Here is a 26,810-nt window from a genome sequence, read left to right as displayed (position 1 = left end):
CCATGGAAGACCGGAGATGATTCCTGCTTTAAATCTCCAGAAAAACCATCAGAAATGGCCGACGCGCGCGGATCCACGCGAGGAACGCGAGAGGTGAGCGAGGAAGACGCGACACGCGTGTTCCTTTCTGAATCAGCTTTCGCATACGCGCTTTCCCTGGCCACTGTTTTCTTAAATTCCGTTTCAAGTTTTAATTGATCCCTTTTAAACTTGAGATCAAGTTCTTCCTTTTTGAGCCGTAATTCAGATTCATTAATGAGCTGACGCTGCTTTAGGGCGTTCACTTCGGCTTGAAGCTCAGCAATTCTAGCAGCTTCTTTTGCCCTTGCTACAGAAATGGAACTAGCTCGAGAAGATCGGCTGTACGCCGAACCACATCCGGATCGTTTCCTGTTCCTTAACAGGAACGATGTCTGTGAGACACTGTCATCGGGAGTAACATCAAGGTCATGAATCCGGATCTCCGTTACACGCAACCAGTCGTTAACCGTTTGACAGAAGAAATTCAAACTCGACTCAATATCAGTGAAGTAAACTACTGATTCCTGTCTTTGGCTGTCATCGATTAGGACAGCATTATACTCCTCGTGTGCATCTGTAAATCTTTGAAAAAGGGAAGTAATCTCTGTCAGTTTCCCCTTGACTGCTTCAAGATTGCTCTCATCCGTTAATAAGCTGTCAATTTCTTTACGCTTGGCCGTCAAGGCAGAAAGCACTCCGCCTCTTCTCTTTCTAAGTTCTCGGATTCTTTCCATTGTAACTGCTTCTTGATCCAGTGAAGAATTAGGCTTCCGCGAACGGGTACTTGAACGACGAACACTTTGACCATTTTTCCCGGCGGAACACGACGAATTGGCTTCCTGAACCACATGAGACATCGTCCAAAGTCCAACAACTATCGTCTTTACGAATATAGTCGCAGCCTTTACGCGCTAAAGTTTTTAACACACAAACTTTATTCTAGAACTTCTACAACTCGTGCAGGGAAACAAGTGAACCGATGTGAAGTATAACGAATACAGCGAAGTATAGCGGTACTGAAAAATAACAATTAAACAAATACAAAGTCAAGATAAAACAACCTACAAACTGAACGAAAGCAATAAGGCAATCTAGAAATGCGAATGAAACAAACGAGATACTTACAAGACGATAGCGAGATAAGGACGAAAAACTAGGACGAGCAAAACCCAAACATTAAACTGTAAACCGGACCAAGCGCAGCTAAACGAAGAACTGACGCGAAAAATTACAATAAAAGCTAAATATACGATATGCAGAAAAATCCTAACACGAAGGACAAAGCTACGCGAACAATGAAAAACTAATTAACCAAACAACAGCAGTAAAGGCGCGAACACGAAAATAACTAAGAACGCGGCGAACATAAAAATACTATAAAGGTAACGGAAAACATTCCTGGCGCTTACAGACACCACGAAACCTAAGAAACCATGAAACCATTGACACCACGAAACCCATGAAACCATGAAACTATGAAACCCTTGACACCAAGAAACCTATGAAACTATGAAACCCTTGACACCAAGAAACCTATGAAACCATGAAACCATTGACAGGACGAAACCTAAGAAACCATGAAACCATTGACACCACGAAACATAAGAAACCATGAAACCATTGACACCACGAAACCTAAGAAACCATGAAACCATTGACACCACGAAACCTATGAAACCATGAAACCATAGACACCACGAAACCTATGAAACCATGAAACCATAGACACCACGAAACCTTTGAAACCATGAAACCATAGACACCACGAAACCTATGAAACCATGAAACCATTGACTCCACGAAACCCATGAAACTATGAAACCATTGACACCAGGAAACCTATGAAACCATGAAACCATTGACACCACGAAACCTATGAAACCATGAAACTATTGACACCACGAAACCTATGAAACCACGAAACACATGAAACTATGAAACCATTGACACCACGAAACCTATGAAACTATGTATCCATTGACACCACGAAACACATGAAACCATGAAACCATTGACACCAGGAAACCCATGAAACCATGACTCCATGATACTATCATTATATGACATAGACATTGGCATATACTAATTAGCATAAATTCGTGCACCGTAACACCAAGTTGTAACCGGTATTACCCTCTCTAAATAAATTGTTCACTTCCTTACTTACTATATATGATTTGCTCGTTATGCACTTCAGATGTCAGACAGGTCAGGGAAAGTTACCTTAATCCGGGAACGACGCCTTAACTTAAATGCTTCTCTTTTGCGGATGTCCCGCTTTGTGGTGTGTTCTATTGAGGGCTCTTTTTCAAACTCTTTCAGAATCTTCACGTCCCCCTGTCCACTTTCTCCCCTAAAATTAAGCACAATACAAGTAAAAAAATAACACTTACTTTACAAATTGTCAGGAACAGGAATTATCATAACGGTTGTAGGTGAGTAACCGCCTATTTCTCTTACTGATGACACCCTAGGATTGCACGGCAAGTCAGGACATTTCGTGCCATGAGAGCCCTCATCAATAATGGGTCGATCTAGAATGCGAAAAGAAAACTTTCAAAATTTTACCTCAAAATTTACTTTCGTCATACTTTCGCTTAATTACCGCACTCAATTGAAGGTGACAATCCTCGCAAACGCTTTGCGCCACCTAGAGAGAAAAGTGATTAACGAGATTAGTTTGGGGTGGTATTAAGCAACAATCAGAGAATCACTACAGTAGCAAAGTATACTTAATTCAGTTCTGGAGGACCCTGGAGTCCTCCGCCCCATCATACCTTCCCCACCTCTCCCCTCCCCCTTCCCCACCCCTTCCATGACAAGTAAAGAAAATATACCGTATAGAAGTAGAATAGAAGGAACTCGATACCGGAACATAGAGGACCTTAGAGGAAACAGGACTGAGAGCGACCAGACACAGATTTGTGTTTTTTTTTACAGTTACCTTCTAATTATTGCTACATTTACTATTTACTGGAAATAAAAACTGGATAGGTCCCGAAAAAAATAGAGCACTTCTATTTCAATAGATAAAAGTAGCTGAGAGAGCTACGCGCACTCACCATGCACACTAACACTCCACAACTTTGACTGTCGGCCTGGACAGGGTCGCTCCAAATCTTCTCTGACCAGCTATCAACTGAAGAACCATCCAATCCCTCGTCTTTCGCCTTGGCCTTAAGATAGGTCCTATAAATAAATGTAAGTGGGCGTTCGTTACTAAGTTTTGCCACTAATTTTCGATTTCTACTCCCATGTCCGTTAATGGACCCGAATTGCTGTTGATAACTTCTTCACGCAGTATCACAGGAGAAAGAATGATATTATTAATGGACATCTCATTAACCAAACCTGATATCGAGGAAGAAATCGGATCTGTGACTGCCACTTTCTACTAGTGGATCATAAAACACAATCTGCCTTGCTTCGTACATAATAATCTAGAATAAGAAAAGCAAAGAATGAGATAATAAATACATGCCATGTCAATTTTCGTCCGGTTTCATGACAAATACTTTTTTGACAGTTGTCCTGGTACGTTATCTCAAGCAAACACTTGAAGGAAACATACCAGTTTCCAAGAATGCGGGGTTCTGCAACACCCTAAATGAGACCAAAATCCGAAATTTACACCTCTAAGCGAAACGACGAGCATCCCCACCACTTTCATATGCGGAGTCCCCCCCCCCCCCCCCCCCCGACTACAGACTGTATCAGTGTAACACTCTTACCCCGAGGCACCAGTGATTGCCCTGAACGTGAACTGGAAAAATGATCTTGCTTGTTTCAGTTACTTTCACCTACAAAGATGTGTTCGGTACAATAAGTATTAAGTAGTACTAAGAGAGAATGTCACAAACCCATTCATGAATTACCTGACCAATATGGCAATATATGCCTGTTACGTAACTAACATACGAAACGTTTTAAAACCAGACAACTGTAACATTTACTTTGTTTTTTCGCCAACGCACAATATCCTGTGTATTCTGTTCTTGCAGTTTCTTGTAAAAAAACGACGAGAAATGAGCAATGCCTCGTCCCTGTGTAAACAAGTAATGAAATTGTCAGTAATATAAATCCCGATATAATCAATGTACACTGGTCGCGGTTGCTTTTATAGTTTGACCATTGCACTTACCGCCTTCAAGGCCACTTCTTCAAGAAATGCAAAGTATAGAAGTGGATGATCTTTAGAATAAGAAAACATTCATATTACTTTCATCATGCCTGTCAATCAAAAGGTACGACTGGCAAGAGACACCATACGTAATTACCTCGTCGTTGAGCCAACCAGGTGTGAACTCGTCCGTTCTAGAAGAAGTAGCTTCTGCAGTGATACGTTTGTCGTCAGGATTAAGTGGAAACTGAAGTCGTTTAATATTCAGCCAAGTAAGGGAAATGTGGTATCGCTCCATGATCTTCTCGTTGATGTCGGTGTTGATATCCATTTTCCACTTAGCATTCCCCTTTTCGAGAACCTGTTGTTGCTGTTCCCCTGCTATTGCCTGCCTCATTAGGGCGACTTCCGCGTCGGATACTTCTTCATGCAACTTCTCTCTCGAAAGAAAGTGCCCAGAAGCCTTGAGTGCATGGATAGTCTTCCATCTGCACATAAGCTCACACGCGCAGTCACCGTTGGGTCTCCTACTCTTGATTACGTGATCTTGGGACATCCGCCTCCTAAGGGCTTCCTCATCGCGCATTTGTTTTGCAACGGGCATCATGTTCATTGCAAGGGAAGAGGCTGCTTCCTGCTCACTGATGTTGACCTTCAAGAAAATGCACAAATAGAGAAGAAAATGTTTTCCATAACAACACGGATGTCGATGGCTTGTCAACAGTAGTATACTGATACAAACACACAACATAGACTATAAAATTGAACGACATCCGAAATAAAGGCTCAACTCATGACAGGTCAGCAAAAAGTGTACTTACAGTATATTTTAGTGGCCGACACATTTATGTCCTTTCTAAACGTAGGCTAATCTATACACGAAACTGACATGAATGTAACAAGTCTTATTATATCTCTCATGTAGTACGCAAGCTGCGATTGGTCAATTTTGCGGGCCGTATTCTACTGTACGGCTCACTCAATTTTAAAATTTCCTTCCAGTGCGCAAAATTAACTTCACAGGTATAATAAATATCTTACTAACCTTATCTTTCTCGGTTGAATGAAGTCCTACGGTTGTTTACGGATCCTAGTTTTTTCCTGTTGATTTATGGCCGGCGTGCTTCTTACTTCGGCCATAAATCAACGGGAAGAAAGTCGGTCCGTAATTTACAGTACGGACCTCCAACTCGGTTGGTAAGAGGTATTTACCTCACGGTCTCCTTTGGTCGCAGATTTCTTTGCAGATGGTTTTAGGGCACTAGTTGGTGACGTTTTACCAGGTCGTCGTTCTACGGGAGTACAGCATGTTTTATCTGTTGTTGGCTTTGGCACACGACGTTTAGATTCTGGCTTGATCACGGGAGGGCTGAGATCTTTATCCGCTGCAGACTGCACGTTGTTGTCTTTTACTGAACTCAATGAACTATCTGGAATAACAGAGTCACTTTGGCAAGGCATCAAGTACCGTTTGATGTGCTTGATGGACACTACTTTAACAAGGTTTTTTCTGCTTCCTTGGAGAGCCTGCAGGTGCTTTTCTCTGCATTAAGTTCGGTCATGCGGTAGGGGCCGAGCCATTGGTCGTCAAATTTGTGGCCCTTCTTGGTCTTTTGTATCATGTTTCGTTGCAACACTTGATCACCCACCTTAAAAGGACAAACAGGATGACCTCTTTTTTTTATGTACTGTTCCTGTTGTTTTTTCTGTGCTGCTTTAATATTTGCATCGACAACAGGAAACAACGCGTCTCGCATATTTGACATGTCGTTAACATGTTCAAGTATTCGTTCTTCACTGCTAAGGGCTTCTATAAGAGGCACGACATCAGAATCTTGTAGCTCTTGTTTGTTTTTCTCCACCTCAAATGGAAGCCGGGGTTTTCGTCCAAACATAAAAAAAAGGGACTGTGCTTTGTTGTTGTCGACACATTTGAGTTGGTTGTGAATAATGCTTCTTCAATGTATTCATCCCAGCGGTCTCCCCTCTCTTCCATTACTTTCCTAAGAGTCCTAAAGGAACGGCTGCTGTTCAGTTAGTCCTATTGCTATTCATTTCCTGTAAATTGAAAGGCTTGCATTGCGTCGATCTGAATGTTACTCTGCCTACTTCCATCTATGCTTTGTGTGCGTGTACCTGCTTAGTATGCACATAACTCGGTTTTAGTTTTACAAGAAGACATTTGAAAATCGAGCAATTGTGCCAAGAAGTAAATTTTGAACTGCATGGAATCCACTTTGGACTGAGCATATGTATCACGCATACCTGCCATCTTTAATTTAAAAAAGTGCTTTTCAGCCAGAGTAAGTGTTGTTTACCCGTCTTTGTTGCTGTTGTTGTTGTTGTTTCGAACTGTTGCCAGAACGTTTATCTCTGTAAATGTGGTATAAATATATACATATTTTATATTGTAAAAAAAATACCTTTTGATCGATTGATTGGTTCTTTCGTCCAGTCCATTCGACTGAGGGTGGTAGGCCGATGAAATTCGATGTTGAACATTAAACTTGGAAAGAAACCTTTCAGATACCTGCAATGGTTATATATAATGTAACAATACAAATATACAATGCATTTAACGCAGATAAATCTCAGAACGTTCTATTCTACTTTTCTGCTGGAGATACCCATGTCACTGTTGATTTGGACACGGGGGTTCCCAAAAGCAATGGATGTCCATCATCATCACCACCATCATTACCATTATCACTATTATTATTAGACTTGGATTTTGAGGCAAGCAAGGGTAAGTATTTACACGTAATATGTTTTTCTTAGTAATAACGTCTATACATTTTAATTGATTGCAAACATACGATGTTAAATTTAATTGAATTGTAAATAAATGTAATATCATTGTAATTCTATAGTTTGAATTACCTGGTTCACAAATTCCCTTCCTTGGTCTGAAATTATGTGCACTGGCGCTCCATGCCTGCAGTACGTGGAGTAGAGACCTTTAGCCACCTTGTCAGCACTCTTGTCGGGCAGTGGTGTAGCTTCCACGTACTCGGTAAAGTAATCCGTCTGTGTCAAAAGAAATCTGTTGCCGTCTTGAGATGTTGTAGGGGCTTCTATTAAATCAATTCCGACCAAGTACCACACCTTGGGAACAACCTTCACAGGGTGCAAAACATCGCAGGCCTTCACTTCCGGTACATTTCTCTGGCACCGGTCACAACGCTTTATCTAAGGAGAAGAAAACGACTACTAGTGAAAACAAAACAAACAAACAAACAAACACTGAAAATGTAGTTATAATAACCCGCTCGACCAAAGGCCTGTTCACAGGCTATCACTAGAAGAGATGTTGTACTTGGCGCAGGGGCGTGACAGCCGGTGTAACATAAACGGATGTTCAAGGCCACACTTAGGTCAACTGACAGAAAATCTGTCATCTTGACCCTTCAGAAATATAACTTCTGATCTTTAGCTTCACATAAAACAATAACAAACGGGATCTATAAGAAGCAGTCCGGTTTACAATGCCCTTTGACAACCTACCAAAAGATGCAATTATGCTTCACCCTTTCAAAGAACACTGAAAACAGAAGAAGTTTAGCGTATGTTTTCGATTATCAACGCGGGTTTAAAAACACGATCAAGAGGGTGCATTGGCAAATAAAAAAAAATTGTCACTAACCATTTCTATCGTGTCCTTGTAGTAATCAGGCCAGTAAAACTGCTCTTTGATTTTTCTCAGAGTGTTATCGCGGCCGGCGTGTCCAGAAAAAGGAGCAGAGTGGCACTCTTCGAAGACCCTCGCTTTATCTTCCTCGGCGATCACAAGTCGTCGAAGCGCTGTGCCATCCTTCTCCTTGGCCACGTAGAACAAGGACTCTAATTTTGAGTCATACTCAAACTTTTTGGCGAATTTTCTAAGAGTTGTTTTGTCTTGCTTTGTAAAGCCTTCCGGATAAACCTTATTTTTAAGATACTGGAACAGATTTGTATATTTAGCGGAATCCATCTCTAAAAGGTTTTCGATTTTCCCGCGAAATCCCAAATTGTTTTGGAGGGGATGACCAAAACACTAGGGATTTGGGCATCCCGGGAGGGTACCGGGGGATGCCCAAAACGCTGCAGTAATATGAGAAGGGGATGCCCAAAACGCTAGGGATATGGGCATGGGGATGCCCAAAACGCTGTGACACCCTCTCAGACCCATTCCCCTTCAAAGGTCAAATGAAACAAAAAATTGACATATTTTCTTTTGTCGCTTTACCTTCACCAAACACTAAAAAGAACCATCCTAAGTGAGATTTGGGTAAAGATTTTTCTTCCCAAGCCTTTATAGAAATATAAAAGATCAAAATCCGATCATTTCCGAAAACTTCACGAAAACGTTTCTGAAATGGCCGCGTGATAGACTGGAGACTACGTGACGTCAAAGTTGGTCTTTCAGGGCGGAAAAACGTTCTGCGCAAGTTTCTGTGCATCCCTTATCGCCTCCGTTTGTTTGTCTCGTTCTGTGAGAGTTCTGACTGAGACTGAATGAAATACACGAGGTGCGAACCTTTGCTCCTTGTAAAGGCTTTTTTTTTGTTTTTGTTGTTGTTGTTGTTTTTTCGTCACTTGAAAATTACTTTGGATTCAGAACAACCAATATTAGAGTAAAAACAGATCATCCGTCAGTCTGAGGAGGAATAAAACGTTTTGAACATTTCCAAAGAGGTTTGTATTTTTCTGAGAATTGTGCATTCGATTTGTGAATTGATTTTGTGTCCAGTTCTTCGCCTTCTTTCGCCGGACTGAATTAAAACCCGCTTGTATTCTGTTACTATTAGTTACGGTTAGTTTTTTTACATTCCCAGATTTATTTAGCTTTGCAGAACCAGCGTTATCCTTGTCTTATGTCAAAGAACCGTAATGCTAACGCCTGCGAGTGAACAAACTTTAGCCTGTGTACAGACGTCCCCCCTCCCTCAGGAAAAATCGGGAGAGGAGACGGTATACATTTGCATAAATTATATTTTCGCTGACAGTTGAAAAGGCACATGTAGGTCGAAAAATAGCTCTGGCGTCTGTGCACAGGCTAGCCGAACATCTTCAAGCAATGTCCACCCAAAATCCAGATATAAGACCTCTGATTACAGTTAAACCAGGTCAAGCGTACCTCCCAAGATGCCATTAATGTCTTTATTATTCGAAAGTTGAACCGTTGGTAGTTGTAGATTTCAGATTCATCTCTCTGTGCATTCTTGCATGCGTAATGAGCTGTGAATTCACACGCGATTCAGTTACGAAATTTCTACCAGCTCAATTTCCCTGAATTTGATGTAAATGTCTTCTAAGACATTTAATCCATTCAAAGATTTTTAATCTGATCAAATGCAGAGAAGTTCTCTTAAAATCTTCACCGTCATTGCGCATACAGGAATGCCGATTTAAATTTGACACCAGTTGCGGAAACGACTAACGGATTCATTTTTTTTCAAATAATCAATTCATTAATACAATCTTTTTGGGGTAAGTTTGACCTGTCTTGGCTGTTAACGTTGGATTTTGTATGCCTTCTCTTTTATTTACAATACCGCAACCGGTGCAACAGATATCGGTGGTCTTAACTTCTCATGCCTTTTCGAGAGAGCCGAAATACAAATACCGGTAAATAAATGTGATTGTCCTCAGAGGCTCAACTTTTCCCCGGGGAATCTATTCTGAGGTTCATTCACCAATCACAACACCGGAAATTATTTGCGTCATGTCATTAACATTACAACCAATGAGAGGCTGTCCCCAACATTCCGGGAAACGGGAACACGATTATCGTCGGCGATTCACAGACGTCTCTTCTCCCGATTTTTCGTGAGGGGAGGGGGGGGGGGGACGTCTGTACACAGGCCAACAAACTTGAGCGTTTAAAACTTCCTCGGAACTTTAGAAGGCCAGCAAGCTTAGTCGAGAAGAAAAGACTACTTTGATCATTTTTCTGTTGCTCAAGTAATAATGGTCAGAGTTTTTTTCCTTTGGTTTATTCAGTTTTAATTACATAGTTTTGTAATCTTCCTGTACGCAAATTTTCCTTTCACTCGCTGTGAAGTAGCGGAGAACGACAACTGCCGGCAGTGACTTCAAAACAATCGACTCTTTGCCGGTAAACAATTGCTGGAGCTGGATTTGACTGGAGCGAGCAACACAAATTCTTATGCGCAGTTTTCTGTACTTTCTAATGATTCAGTTTGCTGAGTTTAATTTGCTTAAATGAAGACCGTACCCTCGCATGGACCAGTTATTACTAAAAAAAAGTAGCTAATCTAGCTAAGTAGTCGGAATCATGGTTGGGCTGCCAAGCTTGCAACTGATCTTTTGCTTTTGAGATCTTTAGGTAGGTTGTTTCCGTACAGAAAATTCACTTCTTCTTTGTCATCAGGTATAAGAGCCTTAAGTCTTATGTTTTTTTGCAACCTTATTGAAGCTTTTTTTAGTTCACTTAAGCTGAATTTTATGCGTGATGGAATTGTTCTTTGCTTGTCGCATCTGTTTGCCAGCTTAAAGTGGCGTCTGTGGTCCTTAAAGTGACCTCAATCGGTAATTAAATCTTATACATAATTGGAAAGAAGTTTTTACAATAATGCAACTTTAACTTTGTTTGAAGGAAACCTTACTTACGCGTAGGTTTTTAACAGGTGTTATGCACGTTTAACTTGACAACACAAAACAAATTAATCTGCGCGAAACGATCAAGTTTAATATACTATGCTTGCTTTGAAAACGATCTTGGGGAAGATTTACTAGATAAAGATTAACTCTTTTTCTGCCCACATATCAACGCCAAAACTTCTACATTGAGGATTTTGTTCATATTTTAGTGTTCTGCGAAGCTAGAAGTGTCCGATCGAGCGTGGGTTTTAAAATATCAGCTCGAGTGCAACAAAGTTCAGTGAATTCAAACACATTGTGGGCAACCTTGAATTTCTTTGGGCAGATTATTATACAAAGATATTTTGTTTCTGTGTCCACGATGGAGCTCCGGAACTTATATATCCAGGAACTGGAAACATTTTGTGAATGCATCTTGAAAAAAATCGGACTTACGCACGCACATTTCCAGTACAACTCAAGGAAATTAGTAAATGTCGTTAAAGTCCTATTTACTATGATGTATTCTTCGAGAAAATTAAATAATAAGAAGGCTATAACCACAGCTTGCAACTTTTGAAGACAAATTGCCTGTTCTTTCCAGGTTTATGGCCGCACAAACCACTTCTGCACCAATTCGACTCGAAAAACTCTATTTTGAATTTCCCCCTTTTTTTCACCTGACCAACATTGACGTCACAAGCTGTTTTTTCCGACAATTTTTCCGACCGCTCTACGAAGATAAGGGCCAAAAAATAGCAATTTTCAATTGCGAATATCTCGGAGATACTTGCTTCAATTAAGCTGAAACTTCATAGTATGTTCATTTGGTTCATATTAAACACATTTCACTAGAACTGAACTAAAATAAAAAATGTCGAAATTTTGGTTCATTTGACCTTTAAACCACAGAAACCCTACACTACTTTTCGAGTCTTCACAGCACTGGAAAAGTTATGCTGGGTGGGAAGAAAAACAAAAAAAACAGCAAAAAAAACAATGCAAGCTATAATGATTGGCAAAATTCCTCTAAGAAAAGAGTCCTCTTCCTCCGACTAACGTAAAAACAGGTAGACCAATACCACGGCGTTTTTAGAGCCATTTTAAAGCATTGTTTCTTCAAAAATAGAAGCTTCGTTCTGTAGATGATCATAATCGAAGTATAAGATTCGAAAAAGGCCAATAAGAAAAACTAAACGTCATTAAAAGCTCAAAAATACCATTTTCAGGCTTGTAGGTTTTGCTGACTGGAATGTGGGACTTACAAGATTTTCTACATTCGCGCCAACTGGTTAGTAACATCACCGTGACAACCGAGGGATCAACTTCATCAGCTCACCCAAACCAAGACTCAACTTTCTGCCTATTGATTGATACTTAGCACTATTTTATAAGACTTAGCAATACTTAGCCCGTAACCTAGCTGACTCTATGTCTATTAAACTCCTAAAATTCTATTGCTGATAAAACAATAGAAGCTGTGTAAAAAAAGGCAATGTGAAAAAAAAAAATACAAGGAAAGCAAGGACAAGCTGATTATAAATCTTTCAGATTACTTGTCCTCCACAAAATATTGGAAACTGCAAATTCGGAGGATCAATAGTTCACACTGAGTAGACACCTTAGATTAAAAGTGGACTTATGCCCAAATGGGTACCTTTTTCAGAATTCCTGTATATGAAAGGCTAGGGGTTTCACTGGGTGATTTATAAAATAAGGTAGGAAAATCTGTCATTGCGGTCTGCGGAAGGACCTAAAAGGTGTATTTTATACCTGTCAGAAACACAAGACAACTTTCTGTACGTGAAGGGGGTATCATTTGTTACATTAACAAAATGTGATTCGAAAGGGGTACTTTTTCTGTCAGAAACTGGTGTATGAAAGGGTAAGGGGCTGGGCCTCTGGGCGCAGCCTCTCCGTGTGAAATTGTGCTCAGTCTCCGAGGTCAATATCCCCCAGCTGGAGACCAGTTTAAATTGTGCGTAGAATCCAGCACTCTGTAGCAAATACAAATATATTTTACAAAACATATGTGATAGATTTTATTCGAAACCAATAGGACTCCAACAGTAGCGGGCTTCAAAACCGATACACTTGCCAAAACATTCGGACTTCAAAACCGAACACTAGTCTTCGACAAACATAGGCACGTTAAACGTGCATGAGCTATTTTGAATGCTTTAGTGTGACTTTAATGCTTCAGTTTAACCTTACCAAGAGTGATGAATCTACCTTTTTCGTCCTAAATTTAGACTGGGTTTTTGTGCGAAATTGGGTATTGCCGTATATAAATGAAAACGCGAAACGCATGGATGCGTCGATCCTCATGCTATATATTCACTTTCCCCTGCCTTTCCCTGTTACATTTAGTGCAAGTTAAACAGATTATTAAAGTAAAATAAGTATCTACTCACCAAACGTTGATTAGAAGGAAAACTATAAGGTTTCCTCGGAGTTTCTTAAGCCAAAATGTGACTCATCGAATTGAGTCGTTAAGAAATACCAGGATTCTTATCATTGTGGTAGATGGTTGCATCATCACAATTCACGAGGTTTTCACGTGTGATTCTACTCAGTGAAACAGTCCTTAACTGCAACAACTTATTTCTTCATGTTTTAAAAGCTATTGCTTCTTAAAAGACAAGAGCCTTTGTTAAGGCATTGGTTACAAAACGAAACAGGTCTTCATACGTTCAAGTTACTATTATTATTGTGAAAAGCCAATCTGCATGAGATGTACAGTCACACAACTGGCACGTGAAAGTGTTGGACTTTGCCCCCTTTCGTTGTTCATACGAGAGGGAATTCGAGTTATCACACGGTAATCTAGTAAAGAGAATTATAAAAATAACTCATGCACACAATTTGCACGTGAAGATGTTGGTCTTTCGCCCTTTTACAATTCGTACGTAAAAAAAACGCAAATTGTTTACTACAAAACTTTCTCAACGATTTTAAGAAATAACCTCGGCTTCATTACAACATCTGCAATTAAATTATGTTTCATGCCATGTCAAGGTTAACAGCCTAACATTTATTAACTTCCAAGAAAATTATCAAACTGCCGAAATATATTTCTGTTCATATCATGTTACTCCACTCAATAAAACAGTATCTAATTATTGTGTCAACTAGCTTCTTGTATTCCCTGACGCTATTGTTTCTACTTAAGTTACTCATCTTTACTAAATAAAATACGTTGCAATAACTATAATGCTTAGTATGCAAGAAGGATGTATCATGTTGTTCACTTATTATTACTTTTTTGTTTTGCCGGAACGAAAAAAAAGGTCTGTTGAACTTTGTAAGCGAGAGAAAAATATTTTTAAAGCTTGTTTACTAATTAACAATACTCGGTAAAGCTTTTAAAAAATAAGCTGCCTTTCAAACTTGTAAAACCACATTTTATGGGTCGCATACTTTCAAATTAAAGGCCATATCTAAATATCAATTATTGCTTCACAGGAAGAGCTTTGAAAATATATGATCTTTTATACTCTACCTTGAAGCGGGTGAAACACAACTAGTACCGTTCACGATAGCCGAATCGGTCACAAATGTCTTGAAGCAGAATCCACACTAAAATATGAACCTTTAAACAGCTGCATCACTGTTCACAACGCTTGAATCATGAAGATATTTTATGTAATGCTTCCAAACACCTGTACCCGCAATAAAAGGCGAAAAAATTGCGAAGGATCAAGATGACGGTCTCAAAGTGCCGTTGTTCGACCTTTACCAATGCCATGTTTAAATAGATGCCAAGATCTCATTGGTTCCTAAGCATCAACTCATAGTACCTTCAACCTTATTGGCCCTTGCAACAAACATCCCAACATACAAAGCCACAAAGATACATACTCTCACATCACTGACATATGAGCTATTTTTTCAAAATAGCTCAAAAATTAAAATTCCCTTAAAGGTGCACTGTCGTCAAAATCTATTCTCAATCGAAAAACTACTCAGTCCAAAATGTCACATGATCACGTGCTCCAAACGTGATCGCCTACATGGAAGACCAAAAATGTCAGGCGCGACGAAATGTAACACAAAAACTCCGCGACACACTCCCCCCTTGACCAGTCGAATCACTGTTCAACTAGTCTCCGAATATAATCAGCATTTCGAGAGGCAAGACGCCTGGGTGGCCTGATGCCATCAATTATCTGCTCCTCCCGAGGTTGTTCATTATTATTTACGACAGGTCAGTCAGCAGTTACCGGCACCGTACAAACGACTCATTGACGGTAAAAAAACCGTACATAGGTGAAAGTTTGCTCGAGAATCAGAAAATCAACTGGGAAGGTCTCATTTTGGATCAGAAAATTGAGATTTCAGAGCTACAACCTCGAATAAACCTTCTATTCAACCGGCTCGGCAAGGTCAAATGCAGGTTGAAAAGTAAACCTGAAATGTTGAAACGCGGATTGGAGTTGGGGGTTGCTAGGAATTAAAATATGAATTGAATAGTCAGAAGAAAAATTAATACCAGAGACTCCAACAAAGAGTGCCTCTGATCCCATTAGCGGAATAACTGCTACTCTTATTTATTTCTTTCCCAAATCACCATCATTTTCCCCGAAAAAACAACCAGAATGCCCCCTTAACAAGCGATTTTCAAGGACCCTCTATACTAATAAGCCCAGACAACCGAGCTGGCTCGGTTTCCTAGGTCTCGACACATTCAGTTTCGATATATAGCCAACTTCTGTAAAGTATTAGTCAGAAGTGTGATATGTTAGCGCACATAGAATGTTTGTTAGCTGTTAATGATATTTACTGTTTCTTATGGAGCCTATTTGCGAAACGCAATCGATCGTGGAACTGCGTTTCAGTTCTGTAAAAATCAAACAGCTACGCCGGTTTGGAAGGTTTTATCGTTTACGTGTCTCAAAACGAATGCAGCTGTCTCTAATTGTTGGGATTGCCTTCGGCTTCTGATTGATTTCAGATTTGCCGATTTCCGGATGATCCGGATTTCCACATTTTTGGTTTTCCGTATTTTCCGCGTTTCAACATTTCAGGTTTACTTTTCAACCTGCATTTGACCTTGCAGAGCCGGTTGAATAGAAGGTTTATTCGAGGTTGTAGCTCTGAAATCTCAATTTTCTGATCCAAAATGAGACCTGCCTAGTTGATTTTCTGGTTCTGGAGCAAACTTTCACCTCTGAACGGTTGTTTTACCAAGCCAGTTAGCTCGAAACGTGACAGAGTTTCAAGTGTTTTGAGCTTCGGATTGTCTACAACTAGCAGGATCTTCGTCCACGATTTTTGCAGTTAACTTAATCCTTCGGATTGTTAGCATGGGATTAAGAAAAAGATGGCCGCATACCAGCAGTTTCTAAAGCACATCTTACGGGAATTTTATGGAGTCCGGCATCTCAGGAATTGGAATATGGCTCAATTTGTGAGTCAGTGCCAGTAATGAATTGGGTAAGCGGTACTTTTGCCAAAATCTGCTTGAGATAGATCCGTTACGCTAAATCTGAAAATATCGTATTAGCTCGCAAACGCGATGATACAAACGGTCATAACTTTTAAAATACTGAAAACGTACATGGGGTTTTGTATATCATTAATAACAGATGGTCTATCTTTGCGTCTATTTAGTCTAGAGCTTTCAACTATGTCCCAGACGTCAGAAATAAGATTTTAAAACAGAGTCATTTTTGGCCTTTCGCTTTAAGGCAATTAGTTGGGGTCATATTTTGCTTGATTTCGTCTTTCCAGCTAAATTTAGCGGATAACTATTACTTTCAGGAAAAATGAAGATGTTTACCTATAAATAGGTATAAAATTCATTGGTAGATGGTGCAAATCAAACTTTTTACAGCGCCACAAAAAATGCCAAATTTTCAGTTTTCAACACGTGCAAAATGGCCGTGGCGGGATAAAATACTCGGCGTCCCCCCAGCGCGGCTAAAAAATTATTGTGAATCAAAACAAACCTATATTAGTTATAGTCTCGATAAAGCCTTTCACTTGCCAGAGTTTCAGGCAAAATTATTTTTCACTCGAAATTAAGTGGGCGGTTTTTACTGAGACAGCCTCTTAATTCCATTTGAACACAGCGCTTAAAGTAAATTGAGATAAACCTGTTACGGAGTTTCTAGCACTCAAAGACTCAAATCTGGGAACAGTCGTTCTTTGACATTCGGTGTGTTGTTGTTTGGGCCCGGTTTGAAGTAGAAAGTCGGTAGCGAGTTTGAAGGAAAGTTCTTCTTATATATCTGTATCGGTATGTTACTTATTAGCTTGTCATGCTGGTGTAAAGTTAAGTATTAAGGGAAGTATTCATTAGGTTTTAGCGAGGAATCGAGGGTAATACAATGTCTGTAATGCCGTGGATCGCTTTGGATCATGAACACACTGAAGACGATCCAGGACAAGACAATTTATGTTTTAAAGCGTCCGTTCCGACAATCAATAGAAGAGTTGTTTTCAGTAGATAATCTTCCTAATGTAGTTCACCACTTTTTTCATTCAGTTTTACTTGACTCAAAAGGTGAATGATGCTACGAGGCGAACGAACTGCAGAACTGTAATTTGCCCGAGGAGGGGTATGAAACAGCGAGTCGAATAGTTGTACACAGTCAGTGTTTATATTAGAAACATACAGAGTACGAATAATTATCATTGAGGTATTACTGTATACCCACTGTAATTTCAAATAGCTTTCAATGCTCGTTGATTGATTAAAATCTTCGGGCATTCATTGTTTGCATTTGTTTGTGTTTATTTACATTAGTTCGCCTGTTTAAAACTTGTACATCAACTAATATGAACAACCTTGGGGCAGCACTTCACTTCTGGAATGGAACCTTTAGTAGTATGGATTGTCTAATGGTTTAAATGGTTCTTAAAGGGTACCTGGGAAGGCTATTCTTCGGGGCATGCACGTAGTAGTGGCGGCAGCCGGCCTGGGATACTGCCATAAACAACAGCCCAGGTCGAGATTCCATGTCAGAAATAGGCCTTGTTTAGTGTAGGGGGTTAACGAGCAACTCCCTCGCTGAGCGAAGAGGTACCAGGTATCTGAGTTTACAACTTGTTGTTCTTTAATCTTTACAGGAGCTCTTATGTTTTGTTTACAGCATCTCTTAAGGAATTGTGCTAGACAACTAACTGTAACTAATTTCAACTACTCTCTCCCCAACTTGTGCTAAACACTGGCAGGTTATATAAGTAAAACGTAGGTACGTTTAGGCTTGCTGACCATAAGAGTTACACACGCTTTTCGGAGTGACTTAAACAAATTTCCTGTTGATAACCAAAGTAGAATAAACAAACCCATAAGAAAACCAATGAAAGCGTGACAGGTAAACCCACGAGGCTCTACCTCAAACCAAAACAGGAACTCTGATGTAGGTAACAATCAAGGTCAGCGACGGTTCCAAAACGTGCCAAATTCAAGGACTGACAATCAAATCTAATAAATGACATTCATGTTGAAAAATTACTTCAAAAGGTAGTAGAATTTGAAAACCTGTCGACACAAATACGGATTAACCTTGCTCTATAAACTGATCATAACAAGACTCTAGTCACGGGTGAAACGTCAAGTACAAACAAGAAATAAACTTAAAATAAGCTTCAAAATTACTTTTCAACATTCCTCCCTCCTTAGAAGAAACATCGTCCACGATGCAATTGGACGTATATATTAAATGAAAAAGTAAGGAACAAACGTAACTAGTGGAAGAACACTTAGGAGAATTTGAAAAAGTACTGAGAAAATGATGCGAAATATCAAAACGTCTATAAAACTACCACTAATATTAATCAAGAGTTCAACGACAAATGTCCAAAGTAGATGAAAGTTCTTGAATCCTGAGTGCTTGAAAACAAATGCATGTTAGCGTTCTAGTGTAAACATCTTGAAAAAGTTTAGATTAGTAGACACAGATGCATCTTGTCGGAGAATAGACGACGACTGGTGCTGCAATTTATCTCGTCTTGTAAATTAGCGCTGTCTGCTGACTTCATACTGAGGTTGTTCGAAGCAGACATTGCACATCTCGTGAATAGCTGGCTATCTTGCTTGTAACATATGCTTTTGTTATAACACAATTTCATGAAAAAACAGCGAACTTGTCTGTTGAAGATAGAATGTAATGGCCAGTAATAGAATAAACAGGCAAAGTTCGGCTTAAACGTAACCAAGTAGAGGTCAAACTCCACCACATAGCACAGCCAACGTTTTAAATTCACGGGTGTTTTGACTTCTCCTCTTCTCCAGTTATGTGCAGTTCCACTTCACAGGAGTATACTAATGAAGATTCGAAGAACCGTTGAATAAATGATGAATTATCATTGCAAACAAGTTAACAAGATAGCTACAGAGAAGGACTACAGCTATCTAATCACCTAACACGTACGGCTGAACAAAAACACATAATACCCATCTCAAACAAAATCTATCGATCAAAATCAAAAATCTTCATTTAAAGTCGACAACATTTCAAGCTTGGCAGCTTGACGGGTCTTATATACATAAAAAGCAACACTTAACGAGTACGGACATAATAATCTTAGCAAAAGAAAGAAAACTTATTAAACTTAAAGATGAAAAACTTACCCAAAGAAATACCCTAACACCAGAAAGATTGCACACAGAGAGAGAGAGAGAGAGAGAGAGAGAGAGAGAGAGAGAGAGAGAGAGAGAGAGAGAGAGAGAGAGAGAGAGAGAGAGAGAGAGAGAGAGAGCGAGAGGATTGGGCACTTCTGTAACGTAAAAAGGGAACTTTTGTAACGCACCTCGGGCACTTTAGTAACGAAGAAGGGAACTTTTGTAACGGTAGGGAACTATTGTAACTCTGATAGGGCACTTTCGTAACAAATGGGGCACTTTCGTAACAGATCAGGCACTTTTGTAACAAAATGAGGAATTTTGGTAACACCCATTTCTATTCATTCAAATAATCTATTTTTGGTTATTCCCTCACTATATGCCAAGAATAAAGTAGATATTATCACCTGGGTATTATGTATAATTATCTACACTGATCACGATTTTTGCAAACTGAAAATGAAAACATGCCGTTACATGGGTTCACTTTGAAATCAAAATTGCCAAATGGCTGATAAAAAAGAATTAGACGTGTGACTGTGTGCCTGTGTTTTTTTTTCTTTTGCTGAGTTTAGCTTAGCGACTGCTTTCTTTACATAATGCTCAATACCGCGCTTTTCATCTAACAACATGGCGGACTAACTTACGGCTACTGGTGCTGGCGAAGATAAAAAGGTCGCAGACCCCAACTACCCGATATCACGACTGTGTATTTACCTTTCATCCGATTATTAAACTGCTGCACGACATCGAATTGAACCCGGGACCGAATCAAGGAACTTCCAAACGGCAGGCAAACAAGACGCGTAACAATGTCACAGTAGCTCATTTAAACGTTCGGTCGTTGAAATGCCGAGATCACTTTATCCAAGTCAAACAGACAGTGCTCGAAAACAAGTTCGACATTTTAACTATCTCTGAATCATGGCTGGATAATTCCGTCACGAACTTGGAGCTAGAAATACCAGGATATGATTTATATCGTGTCGACAGACAGGACAAGAAAGGTGGTGGCGTTTGTGTTTATATTCTACAGAGCTACAAGACTGAAGTTCTTTGGGATATTTCTGGTATATCGGTTGCTGTTTTCCACCAGCTATGGATTAAGGTCCAAGTACGCAACCTTCGCTCTCTAGTTATCTGTACTGCTTACAGGCCGCCTGATGTACCAGTGAGATGCTTTGATACTGATTTGACCCCTAGCTTTATTGCTGCTTCTTTACACAACAAAACAATATACATTTTAGGGGATTTAAACTGTAACCTTTTAAATCTTGAAAACCCTGACTCCAGAGCTCTACTTGATTTTTGTCGCTTGTATAATCTATCTCAGATGGTTAAAACACCAACTCGAGTGACTCCTTCCACTGAAACACTTATAGATGTTATTTTGTCCTCAAACGAGCAACAAGTCCGGGAAACAATCGTGAAACCGTGCTCAATAAGCGATCACGATATTGTTTGCGCTACACTCCGCTTGAAAAATCAACGTCAAAAGCCAACTTATATTACAACAAGGTGCTTCAAACATTACCGGCCCGATCAATTTCTTGTTGACGTTTCGCAAGTACCCTGGTCCGTTTTGGACGTTTTTGATGATCCTGAAGATAAATTGAACGCGTTTAACCTATTATTCAACAATGTATTAGACGAACATGCACCCATCAAAACAGTCAAAATTCGTGGACGTCCCAACCCTTTTGTAACATGCGAAATTCGGGACCTTATGAGACTTAGAGATCATTGGAAGAAGGTAGCCCAAAAAAACAAAGATCCACATGCTTGATCTGAATACAAAAACCTTTGTCGCGAAGTCAAACATGAAATAAGGACGGCTGAGAAAATATTCATCGCGGAGCAAGTTGTAAACAACAAAAACAACTCTAATTGCCTCTGGAGAGCAATCCGCTTGTGCATACCCAAGAAGTCCGCTTCTCAAAGGAATTATTCCAAAGATGACAAAATTGTTGCTGATGAATTTAATAATTTCTTTTCCTCTGTAGGAAAGAGTACCATCAATAGAATTACTAAATTGGCAGAGGAATCGAATTATACTCTTAATCAATGTTCATTTATTCCGAGAATCTACCCATTGTCAGAGCAGTTCACCTTCAACGCAGTGAAGTGCGAACAGGTACAAAAAATTGTCACATCAATGGCCAGTGGTAAGGCCCCTGGGATTGATAAAATCCCAATCCATGTGATCAAAGATTGTTTGCCTGCTATCTTGCCATCGTTAACGTCTATTATTAATGCTACCTTTGAGTTTGACACCTTCCCTTTGGCCTGGAAAACAGCTGAAGTGACACCGATACTCAAGGCTGGAGACCACGATATTCCAAACAATAATAGACCAATTTCATTACTCCCTGTCCTTTCTAAAGTCTGTGAACGTGTCGCTCACAATCAACTTACGTCATATCTACTTTCGAGAGGCCGTTTATCATCCAAACAAAGCGGAAATAAACAGTGGCATTCAACGGAAACATCTGTCATTCAAACAACTGACGAAATCCTAAATGCCATTGACAAAAAGAAACTGACTGCAGTTGTCCTCCTTGATCTAAGCAAAGCTTTCGACAGTATTGACCATCAAATACTCCTCGCTAAGTTACAGGACATTGGTGCGTCCAGACCTGCGATAAAATGGCTCGGAAGCTATTTAACCTCGCGATACCAATTTGTGCGAATAAATACAACTCTGTCGACCAAACTACCTGTTAGTTCTGGCGTTCCACAAGGGAGCATCCTTGGCCCATTACTCTTTAACATCTACGTTAATGATCTCCCTTCTGTGCCAGAAAATTGTACATCGCAGTGTTACGTCGACGACACCAAACTTCTCATGTCATTTCAACTCCGCGATCAGCACGAAACGATAGAAAAAATGAACAAGGACTTGTTAAGCATTAGGAATTGGTGCTTTGATAATCAGCTTTTACTCAACCCAGATAAAACAAAACTAGTGATATTCGGCAGCCGGCAAATGACTGCTAAGGTTAGCGACTTTAGGCTATTTCTATTGGGGAAGGAACTCGAGCCCGTTAAGGCTGCAAGAGACCTTGGTGTCACACTGGACTCTAACTTAACATATAATGAGCATATTGTTTCTACTGTATCCTCATGCATGTCACGTTTGGGTCAAATTAACCGCGTTAAGCATATTTTTAATAAACACGCGCTAATTATTATTATAAATGCCTTAGTTTTTAGTAAATTATTCTATTGTTCTTCTGTTGGGAGCAATACTACTCAAACTAATCTGGACAAGCTCCAAGCAGTACAGAATTTCGCTTGTTGTATTTTGAGCGGCGCTAAAAAATTCGATCACATAAGTCCTTTGCTAAAAGACTTGCGCTGGCTACCAATCAGGCAACAACTTTATTTTCGTTTTGCTGTTCTGGTTTTTAAGTGCATGACGAGTTGTGCTCCGGAGTATTTGACATCAAAGCTCGTTGGAAGATCCGCCGTCTCGACAAGGAATACGAGAAATTCTCAACTTTTGAACATACCACTCTTCCGCACTGCCAGCGGCCAAAGGACCTTTCAATATAGAGCAACCTCTCTCTGGAATGAGTTGTAGCCTGCGCTCAAACTTAGCCCATCCGTGACGGAATTCAAGTGTTTACTCAGGCAAAAGCCTGCTTTTTGACTGCTTTATTTAATTAATTTAATTAATTTTATTGACCTTTGTCTTCTTTTATCATTGTTATATTCTTATTGTCATGTACTTGGTTTATAATTTTGTAATGTAAAATTGACTCTGAAAAGCCCCGTGGGGACGAGCCAATAAAGTATGTATGTATGTATGTATAAACAATGACTTGACTCAGACAGGCGAAGCTTAAATGCTAATATTGTGCTCTCGGTTCATGCACTTTAAAAAAATGGGCAGAATGATAGATACTGATTCATCGTGATGTGATTGATTTATTTTACCTGTGTAAAATGCAGTTCAAGCTAGTAATCACAAGTAGAATATGTTACATGGAACTGAACGGGGCAATACGAGGCGCGCCGAACATAGCCGTACATGGCCGTTCATGGCCGTACGTAGCCGTGTTCATAGCCGTGCATGTCCATACAAAGACGTACGTAGCCGTCCATAGTCGTGCATGGCCGTGCATAGCTCTGCATTGTTGTATATAGTCGTGCATAGCCGTATATAGCCTTGCATGGCCGTACATGGCCGTGCATGACCGTACATAGCTGACGTAGCCGTGCATAGCCGTGCATGGCCGTACATATCCGTACATCTTGATGTTTTTATAATCTAAAAAGGCTGGTTTTCTATCTAGAGCGAAACACCTTTTCTTAGCCTATTTGTCCTAAAAAGAAAGACGAAGAAATTTCAAATTTTTGACCAAAACCCCTTTGGAAAATCGTCAAGTTTTCGACTTTTTTAAATGGTTGTTTTTATAGTCTAAAAAGGCTGGTTTTCTATCTAGAACGATATTAAACACTTTTTCTTAGCCTATTTGGCCTAAAAAGAAAAGACAAAGAAATTCATAATTTGTACCAAAACCATGCACTAATCCATTTGGGAAAATGTCAATTTTTCGACTTTATTCAACTGATGTTTTTATAGTCTAAAAAGGCTGGTTTTCTATGTAGCCCTATGTAGCCTTACATTGATACATTCTTCTGGCAATTTGTTTGAGTCGCTTTTGAAACGTGCGCCGGTGCGCCGTCCTACGAAAGTTAATAGCCTTCCTTACGACATGCAAGTTAAATGAAAGAGTTCATTTTAAAATTAATATCGTACATGGAACTGTATGGGGCGCGCCGCCGGCCAGTTCAAAAATGAAGTTACTTTAAAAATTAGGATCAGGGGTAGAATATGTTACATGGAACTGTATGGGGCGCAACGCCGGCCCGTTCGAAAAAGAAGTTAGCTCTAACCTCTCACTTCTTACTCCAGAGTAGTCGGTTTTTTTTACCTTACTTTCTCTAACAATGAGAAAATTCCGGCATCCTTCTTCTTTCCGCCTACCAAACCTGGGTATACAGTAAGTATATCGCCATTTCTACGCAATTTGAAACATGGGTTGGGTTTACTTGGAAAACGAAATTGCCAAATGGCTGATAATTATTTCCTGACTCTAGCGTGGCGACTACTGTCTTTACATAATAAACAATGACTTGACTTAAAGCGTGCGAAGCTTAAAGCTTATATTGTGATGTCTTTCTGCACACTTGAAAATGGGCTGATGATAGATTTGGGCGAATTCATCGTCATGTCATTGTTTAAATTCACCTGTGTAACAACAAAGGCTAATAAAAGTGTAAAAACAAATCAAGTTGTTGAGGGCTTCACATAAGCATTTTCCATTAATAGGATCAGACTAGATTAAGTGTAACAATAACAACGACTAATAAAAGTCTACAAACAACTCAAATTCAAGACTTCTCCCAAACATTCTCCTTTACACTCTTTTTTATCCTATAAGAACATATTTTATGACAGTATCAAGGCTAAATTGCGAAATTTTAAGAATATTTTAAGAATACACCCGAGGTTGAGAATTTGAAAAGGACTAAATCTGGTGTTGAAAAACTGTAAATACCTGTACGGTACAGTCATTTGTCTTTCACCAAGAGAAGATAAAGGGGACAGAGAAGGGATCCCCCATACACACCGTATTCCATAGGTAATTCGTCTCGAGTTATTTTCAGAATCGGGATAAAGTTACCTCGCGCGCTGCATGGATGTTTCGTGGAGGTTTCGCATGACTGAACGCCGTGCAAAACATGTCGGGCGAAAGGCAATAAAAGCGTAAAGAGATCGAGAGCATTTCTGAATATTGAAGCGAAATGAGTCGGTGCTCACCTGGGAAAAGGGTATCGCTGGACTCTTCGACAACCCGTGAAATCAGTTTAACACGAAGTTGTCGTAACCTCAGGGCTTTAATAAAATTAGAAATTTCGCCGGCCTATTGAAGCCGGTCGTTTGTACAATAAAGCAAGTAAGACGCCAAGTGTTATTTTTGTTGAATAATAAAAGACTAATAGAAGAATAAATATCAAACCAGAAATTGTTCTCTTCAAACTGTAAATTATAAATGATTCGGGAGAATGTTCAGTGTTTTAAGGATTTCCTTGCTGTACTGTTAGCTCTATACAAGAGAGGAAGGGCGATTCTTTTTTTAATTTCCATTTCGCTGACACCTCTTTAGCAGAAATCTCCCTTAAGTCATTTTCGTCGTCAAAACGAATAGCAATATCGCTCTCCGAGTCTTTCGCCATTTTTTTTCTGCGTCAATTCGTGAAGGACGCGTGGCTCTGAGCGTGGGTCATCCACCAGGAACACATTCGCGCTATGTGATTGGCTGTTGTCTAATCCCCCTTAGGATCTGTGTGTCTTAAAAATAACGCGAGACGAATTACCTGTGGAACAGGGTGTGTATTGGGGATGCCTTCTCTGTCCCCTTTATCCTCTCTTGCTTTAACTTCACCGTATAAAAATTTTCATTTTACTAAACGACAAAGCAGATCTAAACAAAGAACACTGGTAATTGAAACCCCAATACATTCTAAAGTGGGAATGCCATAAGCTATAATAAATTCTCACCTACATCAAATTTCATTTTGAAAATTTCTCTACAAAGCATAGTTAATAAAAACAAAGAGATTTTTGGTAAGTGCGACCATCTGCGAGATGAAGAAAAGGCCATGATAAGCGGTGTAAACGACGATGAAGACTTACAGGAATGCTGTGTACTACTTTGACTTGCTTATCGCTGTGCCTTCAATGCCGTGTCCTGCGTTGAAATGAAAGAACTCGTTGTCCACCGTTGTCCCGTTTGATAGATTCATGCGGCTTAAAGTAGAAGCTCAAATGGTTCTGGAGCCTAGCCTTAATGGTCCTTAACCTGTAGTCTATTTGACTACACAATAAAGGCGGGGCCACTAGAGAAGCGCTGAAATTGAATAACTTTCCATTATGCATGTTTGACACCAGTGACCACACATGATTTTTCTCTTGTTTAAAATTATTTCCATCATGCTTAACAACTTCATAATTCATCAATGGAAAGGAATCAGGCATTTACTTGTAATTGCGCAAACAATATACCCGTATACCTAATAGCGCAAAATGCGTAAAAGGGGTTAGAACACCTTTCCGCTGGCCCAGCGCCTTACTTTTTAAAGGAAGGACCTGGATTTTCGCCCACTTACTTCTACTTTAGTAGTGTTTAGATTGATTGCTTTTTTGATTTTTATCTCTTAGAAATTGCGGCAAAATTACTTGCTGGAACTTCTAGCAAAAAGGGAACTTTCGTAACGGGGCCATTTTCGAGATATCAGTAACTTTAAAAAATCACCAAAAAATAAGGAAACAACCATTTCACTTTGTGTTTCGCTTATTCGATTAACAATAGACTTACTAAACTTCCCCCACAATTTTGCGAATGCTGATTGGTTCAAAAGGTCACACTGACCTTTTGAAACTTTCAATTCCCAAAATGGGCTTTTTCCGAATCGTGATTCCTTTCATGGACATGAAAAGTCAAA

General features: G+C 39.7%; 1 long non-coding RNA gene across 1 annotated transcript; it reads right to left on the bottom strand.

Moving 5' to 3' along the window:
- Positions 1-2,625: 2,625 nt before the first annotated feature.
- Positions 2,626-7,196, bottom strand: LOC140945836 (uncharacterized). Its single transcript, XR_012166760.1, has 3 exons — positions 7,022-7,196; positions 3,084-3,210; positions 2,626-2,671 (listed from the first exon to the last, which is right to left on the bottom strand). It is a non-coding gene; the product is annotated as an uncharacterized lncRNA (long non-coding RNA).
- Positions 7,197-26,810: the final 19,614 nt, after the last annotated feature.

Source organism: Porites lutea, chromosome 8 (genome assembly GCF_958299795.1).
Source record: "Porites lutea chromosome 8, jaPorLute2.1, whole genome shotgun sequence".
Taxonomy (NCBI): domain Eukaryota; kingdom Metazoa; phylum Cnidaria; class Anthozoa; order Scleractinia; family Poritidae; genus Porites; species Porites lutea.
The sequence above is the reverse complement of the archived record's forward strand: the minus strand, read 5'-3'. Positions and strand labels throughout refer to the sequence as shown.